This window comes from Felis catus, chromosome C2, assembly GCF_018350175.1.
Source record: "Felis catus isolate Fca126 chromosome C2, F.catus_Fca126_mat1.0, whole genome shotgun sequence".
NCBI lineage: Eukaryota > Metazoa > Chordata > Mammalia > Carnivora > Felidae > Felis > Felis catus.
In genome coordinates this window covers 19,589,027-19,603,561 of record NC_058376.1, presented here as the reverse complement: position 1 = coordinate 19,603,561, position 14,535 = coordinate 19,589,027, and the positions used below count along the sequence as shown (strand labels likewise).

Sequence of the window (14,535 nt, the reverse complement as noted above, 5' to 3'; positions counted from 1 at the left end):
TAAACCTTCCATTTTCCTTGCAAAATTCCCAACCACAGACTTGCTTGTTCTCAGGTCATATATTTCTGAGAAGTGAGACAATCACCTGCCTTGCCTCGTACATCATATTCTTGTTTGTTGGTTCCTTTTAACTCATGACAAAACACAACTGCCTGTAACACGTAAATCTTCTGCTAACTGCCAAAAGATAGGGGAATCTCACTTGCAGGATACTTCAAACACTTTAGGTTTTTTTTGTTTTGCCTCATTTCTGTTTCTGTTATTGTCTTAGCAGCTTTAATGAGATTTAATTGACATATAACCTTGTATAAGTTTAAAATGTGCAATGTGTTGATTTGATGCATTTATATAAACCGTTTAGTTTTTATTTCATTTTGTTTTCCTTCTCTTATTGCTCTCCATTTTTCTCTTACTATCCATACTGAGATAGCACTCATTTTTGGATACCATGATATCTGGAAGGGAAAGTTACATCGTCCTAACTGGAGCATTTCTTTTTTTTTTTTATTTTTTTTTCAACGTTTATTTATTTTTGGGACAGAGAGAGACAGAGCATGAATGGGGGAGGGGCAGAGAGAGAGGGAGACACAGAATCGGAAACAGGCTCCAGGCCCTGAGCCATCAGCCTAGAGCCCGACGCGGGGCTCGAACTCACGGACCGCGAGATCGTGACCTGGCTGAAGTCGGACGCTTAACCGACTGCGCCACCCAGGCGCCCCATAACTGGAGCATTTCTATCTAAAGGCATGTCTTTAACAGAAGGCCTCCTTCTTTGCTAAACTTATCCTCATTTCTTTACCCTGAATAGGTGGTCTTATTAGGGAAAAGTTGTAGGTCATGGACACATTTTCACTGACTTGTTTGTCCTTTGCCCCATTTTTAGAAATGTTCTTCAGTTTTAAATGCAAGATTCTCAGTGTATGTGTGATAGTTAATTTTATATGTCAACTTAGCCAGGTTATGAAGCCCAGTTGTTGCAAAATACCAGTCTCCATATTGTTGTGAAGGTAATTTTTAGATATGATTAACATTTGAATCAGTAAACTTTGGGTAAAGAATATTACCCTCTGCAATGCAGTGGGCCTCGTCCAGTCAGTTGATGGCCTTAAGAGCAAAGACTGAGATTTTCAGAAGAAAAAATTGTCCTCCAAATTAAATTGCAATGTAGAAACTCTGCCTGACTTTCTAGCCAGGCAGGATATGGATGGATGGATAGATAGATAGATAGATAGATAGATAGATAGATGATAGATAGTTGGCTCTGTTTCTCTTGAGAACATAGACAAATACAGTGTATGAATATATATATATATTTTTATGTATGCGTATGTGTAGATAGATAGATGGATGACAGATGATAGATAGATAGATAGATAGATAGATAGATAGATAGATAGATAGATAGAGCCTGCTATACAGGTAAGCAATTCAGGCTTAAGCATACTACTTTTTAAGTTAGTTAAACTAATTACTATATACCCATAGTTCAGCATTTAAAAATACAAGAAAACATATACCAAAAAAGCACACAATCCCTTCCCTTTCCAAACTTCTCAGCCTTTCATTTCCCCTTCCTAGGTTAACTATTATGACCAGTTGCCTATGGATCCTTTCAAAGGTAGCCTTTGTATAATCACATATATGTTTTCCCCCCACATAGTAATACATTATACAAACTGTTCTGCACCTTTCTTCTTCTTGTTAATATTTCATGAAGATGCTTCCATGTAAGTACATATAGAAGGATCTCATTTTTTCATAATTTATCACTATAATATTAACTATGGGAATTCATTTAGGGTATTTCTAATTCATTGCTATGTAAAACAATAGTGAAATCACATTATTCTAAAAACTCTCTTTATGTGTATGAAAGTTATAGTTTACCTGTACAATATAATACTAGATGTGGAATGTCCTTGTTTTAAATTTGTGAAGGAATGCTATGTTGATAGTTATATGACAAAGTTTTTTATGTGATTAATATATCCTGGTACCATTCTGATATTTAAATAACATTTATTACTATTTGGTGTTTGCTGTCCTATATCAGTATAGGATATTTTTTTTATCTTGGTCAAGCAATTAATTTGGAAATTGGTGATTCCTGATAGTGTCATAATTCCCAATTTGTTATTAAGGGAGTAAGCCATTGAAAAACCTTTAAAACAGGGGCGTCTGGGTGGCTAAGTCACTTAAGTGTCTGACTCTTGGTTTCAGCTCAGGATAAGATCTCAGTTTGTGAACTTGAGCCCCATACCAGGCTCTTTGCTGACAGTGCAGATCCTGCTTGGATTCTCTGTCTCTCCCTCTGCCCCTCCCCAACTCATTCATTCTCTCTCTCTCTCTCTCTCTCTCTCTCTCTCTCTCTCTCTCTCTCTTTCCCTCAAAGTAGATAAATAAACTTAAACAATCATTTTTTTTTAACAAAAGAAAAGTCTTTAAAACAATAAGTCCACTATCCCAAGTTGGGCTATTAATGTCACCATAAGAGGTTACCGGTAGTAGGATTGTAGCAATCGTGGCACTTAGGTAAAGCTCAGGGGCATGATTAGAGATATACATAGGGAGAGCTCATAGCTACATCAAGGAAGGGTGGGTGAAAATGTTAGCCTTTGTGAAAATATTTCGAGTTGTTAAATCAAATTTCATATGAGATCTCAAGCAATTGCAAGAAAAAACAGAGCTGCAGTCTCCAAGAATAGATTCCTTCGGTGTCTTGATTTCCATAAAATTCTAAGAGGAGGAGATGGAAAGGTGTTTGATTTTGGTTTTGTTTTACTTCCAGCCATTGTCCCTTGTCTCTTCTCCTGCCTTCTCTTAGTAACCAGAGCTTCTGCCAATCCTTCTGCTTGTAAGGAGTTTCTTTTTATTTTGTCAATTTGAAGAGAGAGAGATCACTGTACTTCTTGTACTGATGATGACTACACTTCATGGCAGTTTCACTTTATATTCACTCATCCAAGATGAAACTCTGGTAGTAGTTTCAGACCCTTTAGCCGGCATCAGACCTGCAGGGTGATGTAGGGGCAGGGAAGCCGTGTCCTCTTGTGAATTTCTTCCTCAGGCTTCTTTCCCTTCAATCCACCAACAGCCCAGTTCATTTTATTTCCCAAATAGCTCTCAACTATGTCCACCCCCTTTCATTTCCACTCCTTTCTATGTACCACCTTGGAGTTGTCTTTTCTCTTTCTCCTTGCTGATGAATCTCCCTAAGTCCATACTGTCCTTCTATTGAAAGCTCTCTGGTGACATCCTTGTACCTTGAGAATAAAGATTAAACTAAAAGCCTTTCCCAGGACGAAGGGGGCTCGACCCCATCCCAATCCCCAGCACCACCACCCTGGTTGCTCTGGTGAATGCTGTGACACTGAGGCAAGATGGTCATATAGCTCTTTTTTAGGACAATTCATTACCTACCAGGAGTGTCTCCAACTATGGGCATCTCCCCCTGCCCCCTGGGGTTGGCTGTTCAAGTCACAAAAAGCTGTACCCAACCTCATTTGGCGTCTTTCCTCTCAAGTGTCCATGATGTAGGGCCCTGAGGAAGTGAAGGCTTTGAGGTCAGGCCTGTCCCAGTCCTGCTCTGCTAAGGATAAGCAGAATTTGCTTTCTGACTGCACAATTCACACTGGGGTTGCAGGCATTCATTTCATCTACACTAGAGAAGGCAGGCAGAGTGGTGAGGCTTTTGTTGGACTTGAATCAGAAACTGATGTAAAAGTGGCCCTTAAAAAAGACAGAAAAAGCATGGGCACTGGTGCATTGAGGTGTTTAAGTCACACAGAACTGAGGTGGATTAGGTCTTGAAGCCACTGATGGCTTTGTGTGGCCCGAGGACTCCCATTTGGATGACGAAGGGAGGAATTGTTCTGTTCTTATGGCTGGAATTGTGGACCACCTTGCCTGTGGACCCCAAGGGCAAGATTATAGGGGAGGTCTTTGTGTAGTTTCCCTCACAGGAGTTAGCTGAGAAGGGCCTAGAGAAGCACAAGGAGAGAACAGGGCACAGGTATATCGAAGTGTTCAAGAGCAATCAGGAGGAAGCTAGGTCATACTAGGGTCTCCCTCTGAAGTTCATGTCTCAAGAGTGGCGGGGGCTTTATGACCACCCTGGCATAGCCAACAGGCATATTGGCATCATCAAGCAAGCGGACCTACAGAGGATGAGGTCTGGTGTTCATAGTGCAAGCTATGGGGGCTCTGAGGACTACCGGGTCCTCAGCGATGGCTACAGCTTCACAACTGATCTGTTGGGGAGAGACCTCAATTACTGTCTCTCGGGCAGGTGTGACCACAGATCGGAGGTGGCGATTTCATACCCAGAGTACCACTGTACACCAAGTCCGCATGAGAGGGTGGCCATACGATGCCACAGAGAATGACATTTATGACTTCTTCTCTCCACTTAACCCTATGAGAGTCCATATTGACAGTGGCTCTGATTGAAGAGTAAGGGGCGGAGCCCACATGGAGTTTGCCACTCAGGAAGAAGTTGTGGCAGCCATATCCAAAGACGGGACCAACACGCAATGTGGATACGTAGAACCTTTCCAGAATTCTGCAACTGGGGCCAGCAAGGGGTGTGTAGCAACCAGATGATGCAAGGCATGGGAGTGTCCACCCAGTCCACTCCCAGAGGCCTCGAGAGTCAGTCTGTGAGTGGCTGTTACAGGGCTGACTGTAGAGGCCAAAGCGGCATGGGTGGATATGACTAGTTTCGTAGGAGCATTTGAGTTATTGCGATCAAATTTTCACAGGCAGCCAACAAGCAGCGAAAAGCAATTATTACTCTAGAGGAAGCTGTGGGACCCATTTTGCACCACGAGTTTTGTGTAATCTGCATTAAAAAATCACCTCTTCAGTGTTTTCTCATGCAGACTTTCTTATCACATTATCATGTGATAATGAGTAAAAACTAAACTACTTTCAGCTTTTCTCAATTAACATTTTCGTAGTGCACTTCAGAGTGATGTTATCTAAGTTAAAGTAGTTTTAAGTACATTACATGGATCTTTTATATCACATGACATGAACACACTGAAAGGCATACTTTTTTGGAAAACTCAAGGTGTTAGATCCCTAATTCAAAGAGGAGTTTTTTTCATGTTTGTTCATTATAGTTCATTTTTATTTAAAATCTTTTCAGTTTAAATTTCAGTTTTTTAAAATAAGTTAGTGTTTTTTAAAATTATTTATTTATTTTGAGAGAGAGAGAGGCAGAGAGAGGGAGGGAGAGAGAATCTGACAGTGCAGAGCCCGATGTGGGACCCAAACCCATGAAACATGAAATCATGACCTGAGCCAAAGTTGGAAGCCAAACCGACTGAGCCACCCAGGTGCCCCCAAGAATAAGTTAATTTTGAAAATGGAGACACATTGCTAATACTGTAGGACTTAGTGAGGCCTTGACTTAAAAAACTTTTTTTTGTAGTTTGATTTCTTTTTGGGTGTATTTTGCTAAGTGAAACTTGTTAAATTTTTTTAACTAATTTTTTTTTCTTAAAATAAATATTTTCTTCACACACACAAAAAGACTAAACTAAGTAATAAAATAAAGCCTAAACTAAACTCTTAAGTATGATCTTCAAAACTGAATAATTTAGCCACTGACAAATTCTTCAGCCTCATATGGATCTCTCTCTCTCTCTCTCTCTCTCTCTCTCTCTCTCTCTCTCTCTCGATTCCCAAATCTCAAGGCTTCTTTTACCCTGTCTTGCTACTTTGAACACAAATATATAATAAGGTAGTCAGTAAAAATGGCTGAATAAAGACCTCCAAAATTATTTCTCATCTATAAAAGAAACGACAAAACTCACAAAGATTTTCAGAATTTACTTTTTCAAAACTCTGGAAATTAAGAAGATACTTTTAGTAATCCAAGATACATGTGAGTGTTTATTCAAGAAAAGTAACTGAATCTTAGAACGGCAAGCATTATAGTGATTTAATTTGCCCTAGTTGAGTCCCTAGGTCTCCAGTTCTGAGATAGGCTTGAAAATCAAAGCACAGAAACATGATCAAAATCTACAGCCTTATTAGCCACTGGAGATTGGATGGGAATGGGATTGGAGCTCCTTCAATATCTCATTTCCCAAGAATGATTGTTTAACCTGTCCAGTCATTCCCTAGAAGAACCCCTTTGCAAGGCTATCTTTAACTAACCTGACTCTGAGCTCCCTGCATGAAAAGTTTTTGCCCCAGTGCATTTGTTTTTGAATTGTAAATCTTTTCTCTTCTACCTCATTTAAGGTACATAAAGAAATGAGTATAAATCTGTGTTGGTGGGCACGTGGTGTATAATAATGGGATTTATATGACAACAGCAGTACAAAGGATAGGAGAGGGAAATGAGTTATATAAGAGCAAAATTTTTGTGTATAATTGAAATTAGGTTAGTATTAAACCTAACTAGATTGTTAAAAATTAAAGCTTGACTCGCCAGCGCAAACACTAGGAAAATAACTCAAAAAAGAAATATATAAAAAACACAACTAAATGGTAAACAACCCAGATAAAAATGGGCAAATCATTTCAATAGATTTCCCTAAAAAAAAATACACAAATGGCAAATAGGAAGCCTGGGTGGCTCAGTCGGTTAAGCGACTGACTTTGGCTCAGGTCATTGATCTCTCAGCTTGTGGGTTTGAACCCCACAACAGGCTCTGTGCTGACAGTTCAGAGCCTGGGGCCTGCTTTGGATTCTGTGTCTCTCTCTTTCTCTCTCTCTCTCTCTCTCTCTCTCTCTCTGCCCTTCCCCCCACTCATGCTCTGTCTCTCAAAAATGAGTAACATTTAAAAAATATTTTTTAAAAATAATTAAAATTCACTGTCACCTGTAATAGATACTATTTAAAATCATTTCATTTGATCAAATAGAATTCAGATACATAATCGCAGGCTTCTGAAATGGATGCTCTTTTCAAGGAGAAAACAATAGACTACAGAGTCTGAGTTTTTAGTGAACAATGTTAATAGATGTACAGTGAATATAACAAATGCAAACAAGTCAAAATTATACCTTTTAGACTTGAAATATGAAAATTTCTATAAATAGATATTGTTGAAACAATTGAAAAGTACAAATGTCTTGTTTAATAATTTTTAATGACCATTTGCTGAATGAAAGCCCATGCTATTTGTATTTTAGAAAAGGCAAATGTAATAAGCACATTGACATTATTTTGTAAGCTGGAATCTTATCCATTCATATAGCTTAGAAGATTTTGGTAAAATCTGGAAAACGATGCAGCGAGGAGATAGTTTTTGAAAATTAATTGGGCAGAGAATCATCAAAGAAAGTCAAAAATGAGAATCTTCTTACCACCTAGTTATGAACTGGGTGAAACTATCTGAACCAAAGTGAAAAGGAAAAAATGATATCAAGAAAAGAACCTAAGCTTCTTTTTTTACCCCATTACTGTCTCCTTTCCTCTTTATGCAGACTCTAGGAATATTCTGCATGTGCAAACCAGGCTTCAGGAAAAGCAAAAGAACCTAAGACAGATGAAAGTAGTCTAGGTACAAAAAATTTAACTGTTCCAGGGCACCAGGGAGGCTCAGTTTGTTGAGCATCAGACTTTGGTTCAGGTCATGACCTTGCTTGAGGTCAGCCCTGCATTGGGCTTGCTGCTGTCAGCCCAGAGCCCACTTGGGATCCTCTGTCCCCCTCTCTGCCCCTCCCCGGCTCATGCTCTCTCTCTGTAAAGTAAATAAACCATTGAGAAAAGAAGAAAGAAAGAAAGAAAGAAAGAAAGAAAGAAAGAAAGAAAGAAAGAAAGAAAGAAAGAAAGAAAGAAAGAAAGAAAGAAAGAAAGAAAGAAAGAAAAGAAAGAAAAGAAAGAAAAGAAAAGAAAAGAAAAGAAAAGAAAAGAAAAGAAAAGAAAAGAAAAGAAAAGAAAAAAGAAAAGGAGAAAGAGAAAGAAAAAGTATCTGTCCCTGCAAGAGAGAAGGTTTGTACCATGGCTTCCAAGGGTTCCTATGACAAGTTTCTGAACATTGGAAGGTACTAACTAGGACATATCCCACATCCATCAGCAAAGGACACTCAAAAGACAAATCATTCTTCTTCACTGATGAACTTCTGGGCAATCTGAAGACAAGTGCTTATCCCCATCCCCAAATTTGCGAAGGTTAGTGTAAACTTTCCCCAAAGGAATCAATGAAAACAGATTCTGGTTCTGTGTATTAAGTGGGCTAAGGAACTGGGTTGTCAGACATCTAAGGTCACATGTTTTTCTGACATTTTTTGAAAGGGATTTAAACAGTAAAGTGTGAAGAACAATAGAGCCACAACACCACTAAGGTGAAAAGGCATTTGACATCACTGAAAAATTGGCTTTTCCAGTTTCATGTAGCATGCATTCACTTTTGTTATGATATAAAAATTTCTGCTTTTTGGTTGGCTTTTTATAACTTTGTCAAGACTGTAAAGACGGAAGTAGACTGCCTGGTTCTGTATGGTCTCTACATATCATATACTAAAATGTTGGGAAATTCACAAATTCATTAAAAAGCTATCATTTCTAGCAGTGATAGCAAGTAGTTTGTACCTCGTAAAGAAAAACACAGTCTCCATCTTCAGAGGGTTTGCAATCTAGTGGTGAACCTAGAATATGCACGTCAAAAAATAAGGCATTGACATCATTAGTAACAAGTCAGACTGATAACATAGGCCCTTAATATAATGCGATGAGAAAAACAGCTCACCCTTGTGTTTTGCTTCCCCAAAATCCATACCCTTGGTTTTAAAACATTAGACAAATTCCAACTGAGGGTCATTCTACAAAATAACTGATGAACACTTCTCAAAACTGCCAAGGTCAGAAACAAGGAAAGTCTGAGCAATTGTCACAGCCAAGGGGAAGCTGAAGAGAACTGACAATTAAATATGATGAGATGTCCTTGCAGAACCCTGGAAGAGGAAAAGCATACTAAGTAAAAACTAAGGTAATCTGAATAAGACATGGACTTTGGTTAATAATAATATGTCACTGTCAGTTCTTTAGTTATAGCAAATGTTCCATGGGTAAGGTAAGATGTTAACAATCATGAAAACTAGGCATAGGGTATATGGGAACTATGTACCATCTTCAAACCTTTTCTGTAAATCTAAAACCAGTCTAAAATTTTAAAAAAGGCTTAAAACCATAAAGCAAAGGAAGACATGTATCCTATAAGAAAAACTCAAACCCATAAATTTATGTGTAGCTTTAACCTAGACTTGGATTAATCAGATATTAACTGGGGTTGCTGCTACTTGAAATTCATCTTTAAAATCATCTCCATTAACCAAACCCACTTTTTGCGAGAAATCTAGCATTCTCCCAAGATTTCTCAACATTTCCAGGCAGCTTAAGTACATCCAGTCATTTCTAGTTGTAAAAACCTCTTCTGATGAATTATTGATCTTGTTTTGGCTTCTCACCTGTGACTAATTTCTTCTCTCCTTTCTGCTGAAGAATTCACATATCTCCTCCTTCACAAATACCATTAAAACCCAAAAGTCATAGACTTACACCCTGTCACATACTTCCCCACCTCCCACCCAAAAGCTCAGCAGCTGCTGGTAGGTAAAGTTTGGATAAATAGAGATTTTTTTAATTTGTCTTAACTGTTTCAATAGATGAACCCCTGAAGTAAAAAGCCTATGGCATTAAATTCACAATGTTGACATAGTACATGTAAGCAACAATGAAAGTACACAAATGGTCTCTTCTTGCTCTCTGGATATAGAAGGTCATGAAGTTTCATGTCAGTAAATCACTATAACATGGAGACCAGACCAAATATGAGTGCAGTTGCTTTTCTGTAACACCCCACCACCACTACCAACAGCAATCACTTCCTATTAATTAGGGTCCTGGTGGGAGGTGAGTCTTCCCAGCAGTGTTTACCTGAAAAGACTTTAATAAAGAGACAAGTTAGAGGTTTGAGAACCAAAAATGGAGACAGCAAGGCTCAGAGGTCAGCAAAACAGGGAAGCCATTGCCACCCTAAGCCTGAAGGGGCAAAGGAAGGAAGCAGTGCTATCACATCCAAATGCTTTCAGTGATATCAGGGCTTCCCAGAATCCTGGGCAGAAGAGGGAAGGGGGAAGGGAAGGACGCTGCTGTCTCTCTCTCTCCTTCTAGCACCCCCTTTCCTGCAAGTGCTTTCCCCTGACCAAGACCAACTGGAAACAGAAAAATAGACTCTACATGAACCATTCTTCTATGGCACAGAACAAGAATAGAGGAGCAGAGGATGGAAAAGAAGCAGCACATGGCCTTACCGTAAATACCAAAAGCATTGGGTTACATCAGGCTTTATTAAAAATTACTCTTCTTCCTAAGACTGTATGTCATACCTCCCTATTCATCCAACTTGTTCCCTCTTACATCATTATTTGGAAAAAAAATTAGCTTTCCACTCTCTGCTTGCCTCTAGGCTTCCACTGCCTTCTGCACCACCAAAGACTAATCATTGATGGTTCTACTGTGTAGGCCGTCTCTTCAGGTCCTCTTCATAACTGTAACATTGGAATTTCCAACTTTCTTATTGCAATCTAAACTCTGAGAAAGGAAGGAAAGAGTAAGAAAAAAGAAAGAAAAGAAAAGAAAAGAAAAGAAAAGAAAAGAAAAGAAAAGAAAAGAAAAGAAAAGAAAAGAAAAGAAAAGAAAAGAAAAGAAAAGAAAAAAAGAAAAAAGAAAAGAGAAAACAGAAAACTCACTCCCTATCCATTGGAACACATAAATGACTGCTATCAATTTTAGTTGTAAATATTTTTCTCCATTATATTGTCTAATGGAGAAAATTGAGCAAAAGCATGAGGAGGCAGATACCTGTGTAAATGTACCCTAAAGTTAACAACTGATGATAAATTGGTATTTTTAAATTAAAGAAAAATAGATGAATGAAAAATGAACATCCACTTTTCTTTTTTTTAAGTTTCTTTATTATTGAGAGACAGAGAGAGACAGAGCCTGAGCAGGGGAGAGGCAGAGAGAGGAGGAGACACAGAATCAGAAGCAGGCTCCAGGCTCTGAGCTGTCAGCACAGAGCCCGTCGCGGGGCTCGAACTCACAAACTGCGAGATCATGACCTGAGCCAAAGTCAGACGTTTAACCGACTGAGCCACCCAGGCGCCCCTGAACATCCACTTTTGATAGAAAATTGCTGATGAGTTGAATGAGCAAAGCAACCTGGATCTCTCATCAAAAGGAACTTACTAATACTTACCTGGCAGGGGAGATACCATGATCACAAAAGGAACTTACTACTTGGTGTCCCTATTTCCACTGAGAAAGTTCTAAAGGATCATAGTAAATAATGTGCTACCATGTGATTCCTAGCCCCTTACCTTTTTTTTTTTTTAAGTGAGATTATTAGTTTGGGCAATATTAACTATTGAAATGAAGAGTTTATTTCCCAGTTACCTAACAGCTATTGGACCCCGGATGCATACCTTTACATGGAGACACAGAGACCCAGTTCTTTCCATTTTGTGGCTCTGCTATCCCTTAGGGTCTTCCTGCCATATGCATCTGGGCAACAGAGGAAAAAATAGATCTCTTGCTGTTGGAACCATATGTCCTTCCAAGAAGCATTAGCACAAAAATGGCATACATTGTTCGATGCCCATTCCATTGGCCATAACTCAGGTTTAAGGCCACATCTAACTTTAGAGACCAGGAAATGTAGGCTGGTTCGGTGCCCAAGAAGTGGAAATTGATTTTGGGTGAATAGCTCTACAACATGAGAGTCATGAGAATGGATACTTAAACATTTAACCATGTCTAAACAACCATTTACACTTCTGATATTTAAAGGTAATATTGCTGCAAAGTTAAATATTGCTGCAAAGTTAAATATTACTTACAAGATAAAGTAAGTCTTTAGGTATGTATGCTAATGTAAACCGTTAATGTTTAATTGGTAGAGACTGAACACAGATAATGTATCTTTAAACTTTAGAGAAACAACTGGGGCAAAATGTTCTACCATATTCTATTTTCTCATTTGGGTTCACCCAAGGAAAGGTGGGCTATGAAACAATATTGACAATTACAATAACAGAATAAAACATCAAAAAACATACTTTTATTTCTATCTATCTAGATAAAATAGTTTATTCTCTTAGAGCTCCTGAAAACTGGAATAAAATTTCTCTTATGAATAATGAAACACTTTCTATGATTTAACTGGGAATAATCAAATTTCTCTGCTAAGGAAAGAGAAGATTGAAATAGCCAAGCAGTCTGAAGTACAAGATTAGTAACTAATTCTTTTTTACACTTGCCCTGCTTCTCGTTTAAGTAAGAATCATCTTTAAGCCAACACAAAATTCAATTAAGTTTTGTTTGTTTGTTTGGTTTATAGAAATGTAATCAGATTCTACATTGCTTTTCTAGGGTAGGTAGGCATTGTGCTATTCAGTGATCATAGATGTCTTATTAAGAAGATTACCAATGGGGTGTCTGGGTGGTTCAGTTGGTTGACCAAAATCTGACTCTGCTGAGCATATAGCCTGCTTGGGACTGTCTCTTTCTCTCTCTCTCTCTCTCTCTCTCTCTCTCTCTCTCTCTCTCTCTTTCTCTACCCCCTTCTCCTCTCCCCCTCTCTTGCATACTGTCTATAAAAATTTTTTTTTAAATAAAAGAAGATAACCAAAAACTTACGGTCTAGTATTATTATTACAGTAAGAATATTTAGACTCAGAGAGAATATGTATGTATGTATGTATAGTCTCACTTCCAACTTCTAATAGTATTATGCATTTTCCTAGCAGGGAAAGCATAGTTTCTTTTTCTTTAAAGTAGAGGGTTTGCTGACCTATTACTAATGAGTAAACAGTGCCATCTTCTGTCTATATTCTCATAAGCAGTAGGAAATAAAGTCTTGAAAGACTAGGCTAATAGAGATCTGTGACAGGAAGCAAGGAATCTGGAGAGTTTATAATCTTGGCAATGTGTACCATATCTTTGAACACTTACAAAGAAGCTAATTGTCTGAAAGGCCTCTCAGGACAGATTCATGTTTAAAAAAATAGTTCTGTGTGATTAATTATCACACAGGGTTAATATAGTTGGAGGAATAAAATAAGCAATTCTCCTATTTGTTCTATCATCAGTCCATTCATTCCCCTCAATATCCATCTTTAAAGAGAAAGGTTTGATGTTTGTCAAAAAGGAAAAAAGGAAAAGAGGAATGAAATAGTGTATTAAGCCCCTAAGATTCAATACCAGAAAAAAATTTTTTTTTCTCTCTGCATAGGAAGCATGATTGTCAAAACTGAAGCATATGTGACAACTTACATTAATGTGGAAATCGTAGTGGGTTGGACATTCAGCCAAGAAAATATTTGTTTCTGGTGGATTTGTTTGTTTTTGTTTTGTTTTGTTTGTTTGTTTGCAAATCTCTGCCAGGTGGCTCAGAGTTACACGTCTGACTTCAGCTCAGGTCATGATCTCGGGGTTTGTGAATTCGAGCCCCACATCAAGCTCTGTGCTGACAGCGCAGAGCCTGGAGCCTGCTTTGGATTCTTTGTCTCCCTCGGATTCTTTGTCTCCCTCTCTTTCTACCCCTCTGCTCATGCTCTCTCTCTTTCTCCCAAAAATAAATAAATGTTAAAAAAAATTAAATATCTCTATCTCACAATGCTTATCTTTCATGAATCTAGGCTGTTTTTTAAGCCTTATGAGTCATAGCCACTTTCAGAAATGTTTAGGATACTAATCACATTAATCTGCCCCAACATAACTGTTTTTCTAAGGAATTTGAAGAGATGATGGGGATCCCCAAGGGAAGTAACTAACATTGCTGACGATGTCTTGGTCAGGGAGCTCCAGACGGTGGCAAGTCACGAGCATCGTGAATGAGAAGCAGCCTGAGTCCATGTCCGAAAAGTATGGCTTTTGTGAGGATGCCACTTTCTATATCATTTTGCATTTTCAGAGGCAAAGCAGAGACATTGACCATGCATTGTGGGTAAAATAAATGTATAATTGGAAATGTTCGCATGTTGCCCCAAGGAAAGTGGTTGCTTGATGTGAGGCAAATAATTACAATCTACCTATTTATGCTCTTCTGCTTTTCCCAGCCTTTTACTAAAATGATGTCAAGTGAGTTTTCTTAGTGTATATCAGGCTACTCTTCATTGTCAAGAGTTACTCCAAAGGTTCTCCAAATCCTCACATTTCAGTTCATTTTAATTTGGATTTTATGTGATGCTGTGGAGTGATCAGTGCTAGACAAAGATGCTTAGACTTGAGGTATTTACCGAAATTACCAGACAACTTAGTAAGGTGTCTGCAAGAAGCCTGGGTCTCTAAGGTCTGAAAGGTCATCCCATCTTAAGAGAATCTTTCATCCAGTGCTGGGGTACTCCATGTGAGGGTCCTCACCCCACTCCTCATGCTCCCTAAACCCCATTTTATTCCACATTAGCCAGAGGTATCATACTTTGATTTTATAATATTAAAGACACTTTAGAAAACCCAGAATTTCCTATTAATTTGTAAGTCAACACAAGAAACTTAGTTTCCTAGATTGGCA

General features: G+C 38.4%; 1 pseudogene; it reads left to right on the top strand.

Annotated features, from left to right (window-relative positions):
- Nucleotides 1–2,920: 2,920 nt before the first annotated feature.
- On the top strand, nt 2,921–4,948 carry LOC101086590 (annotated as a pseudogene).
- Nucleotides 4,949–14,535: the final 9,587 nt, after the last annotated feature.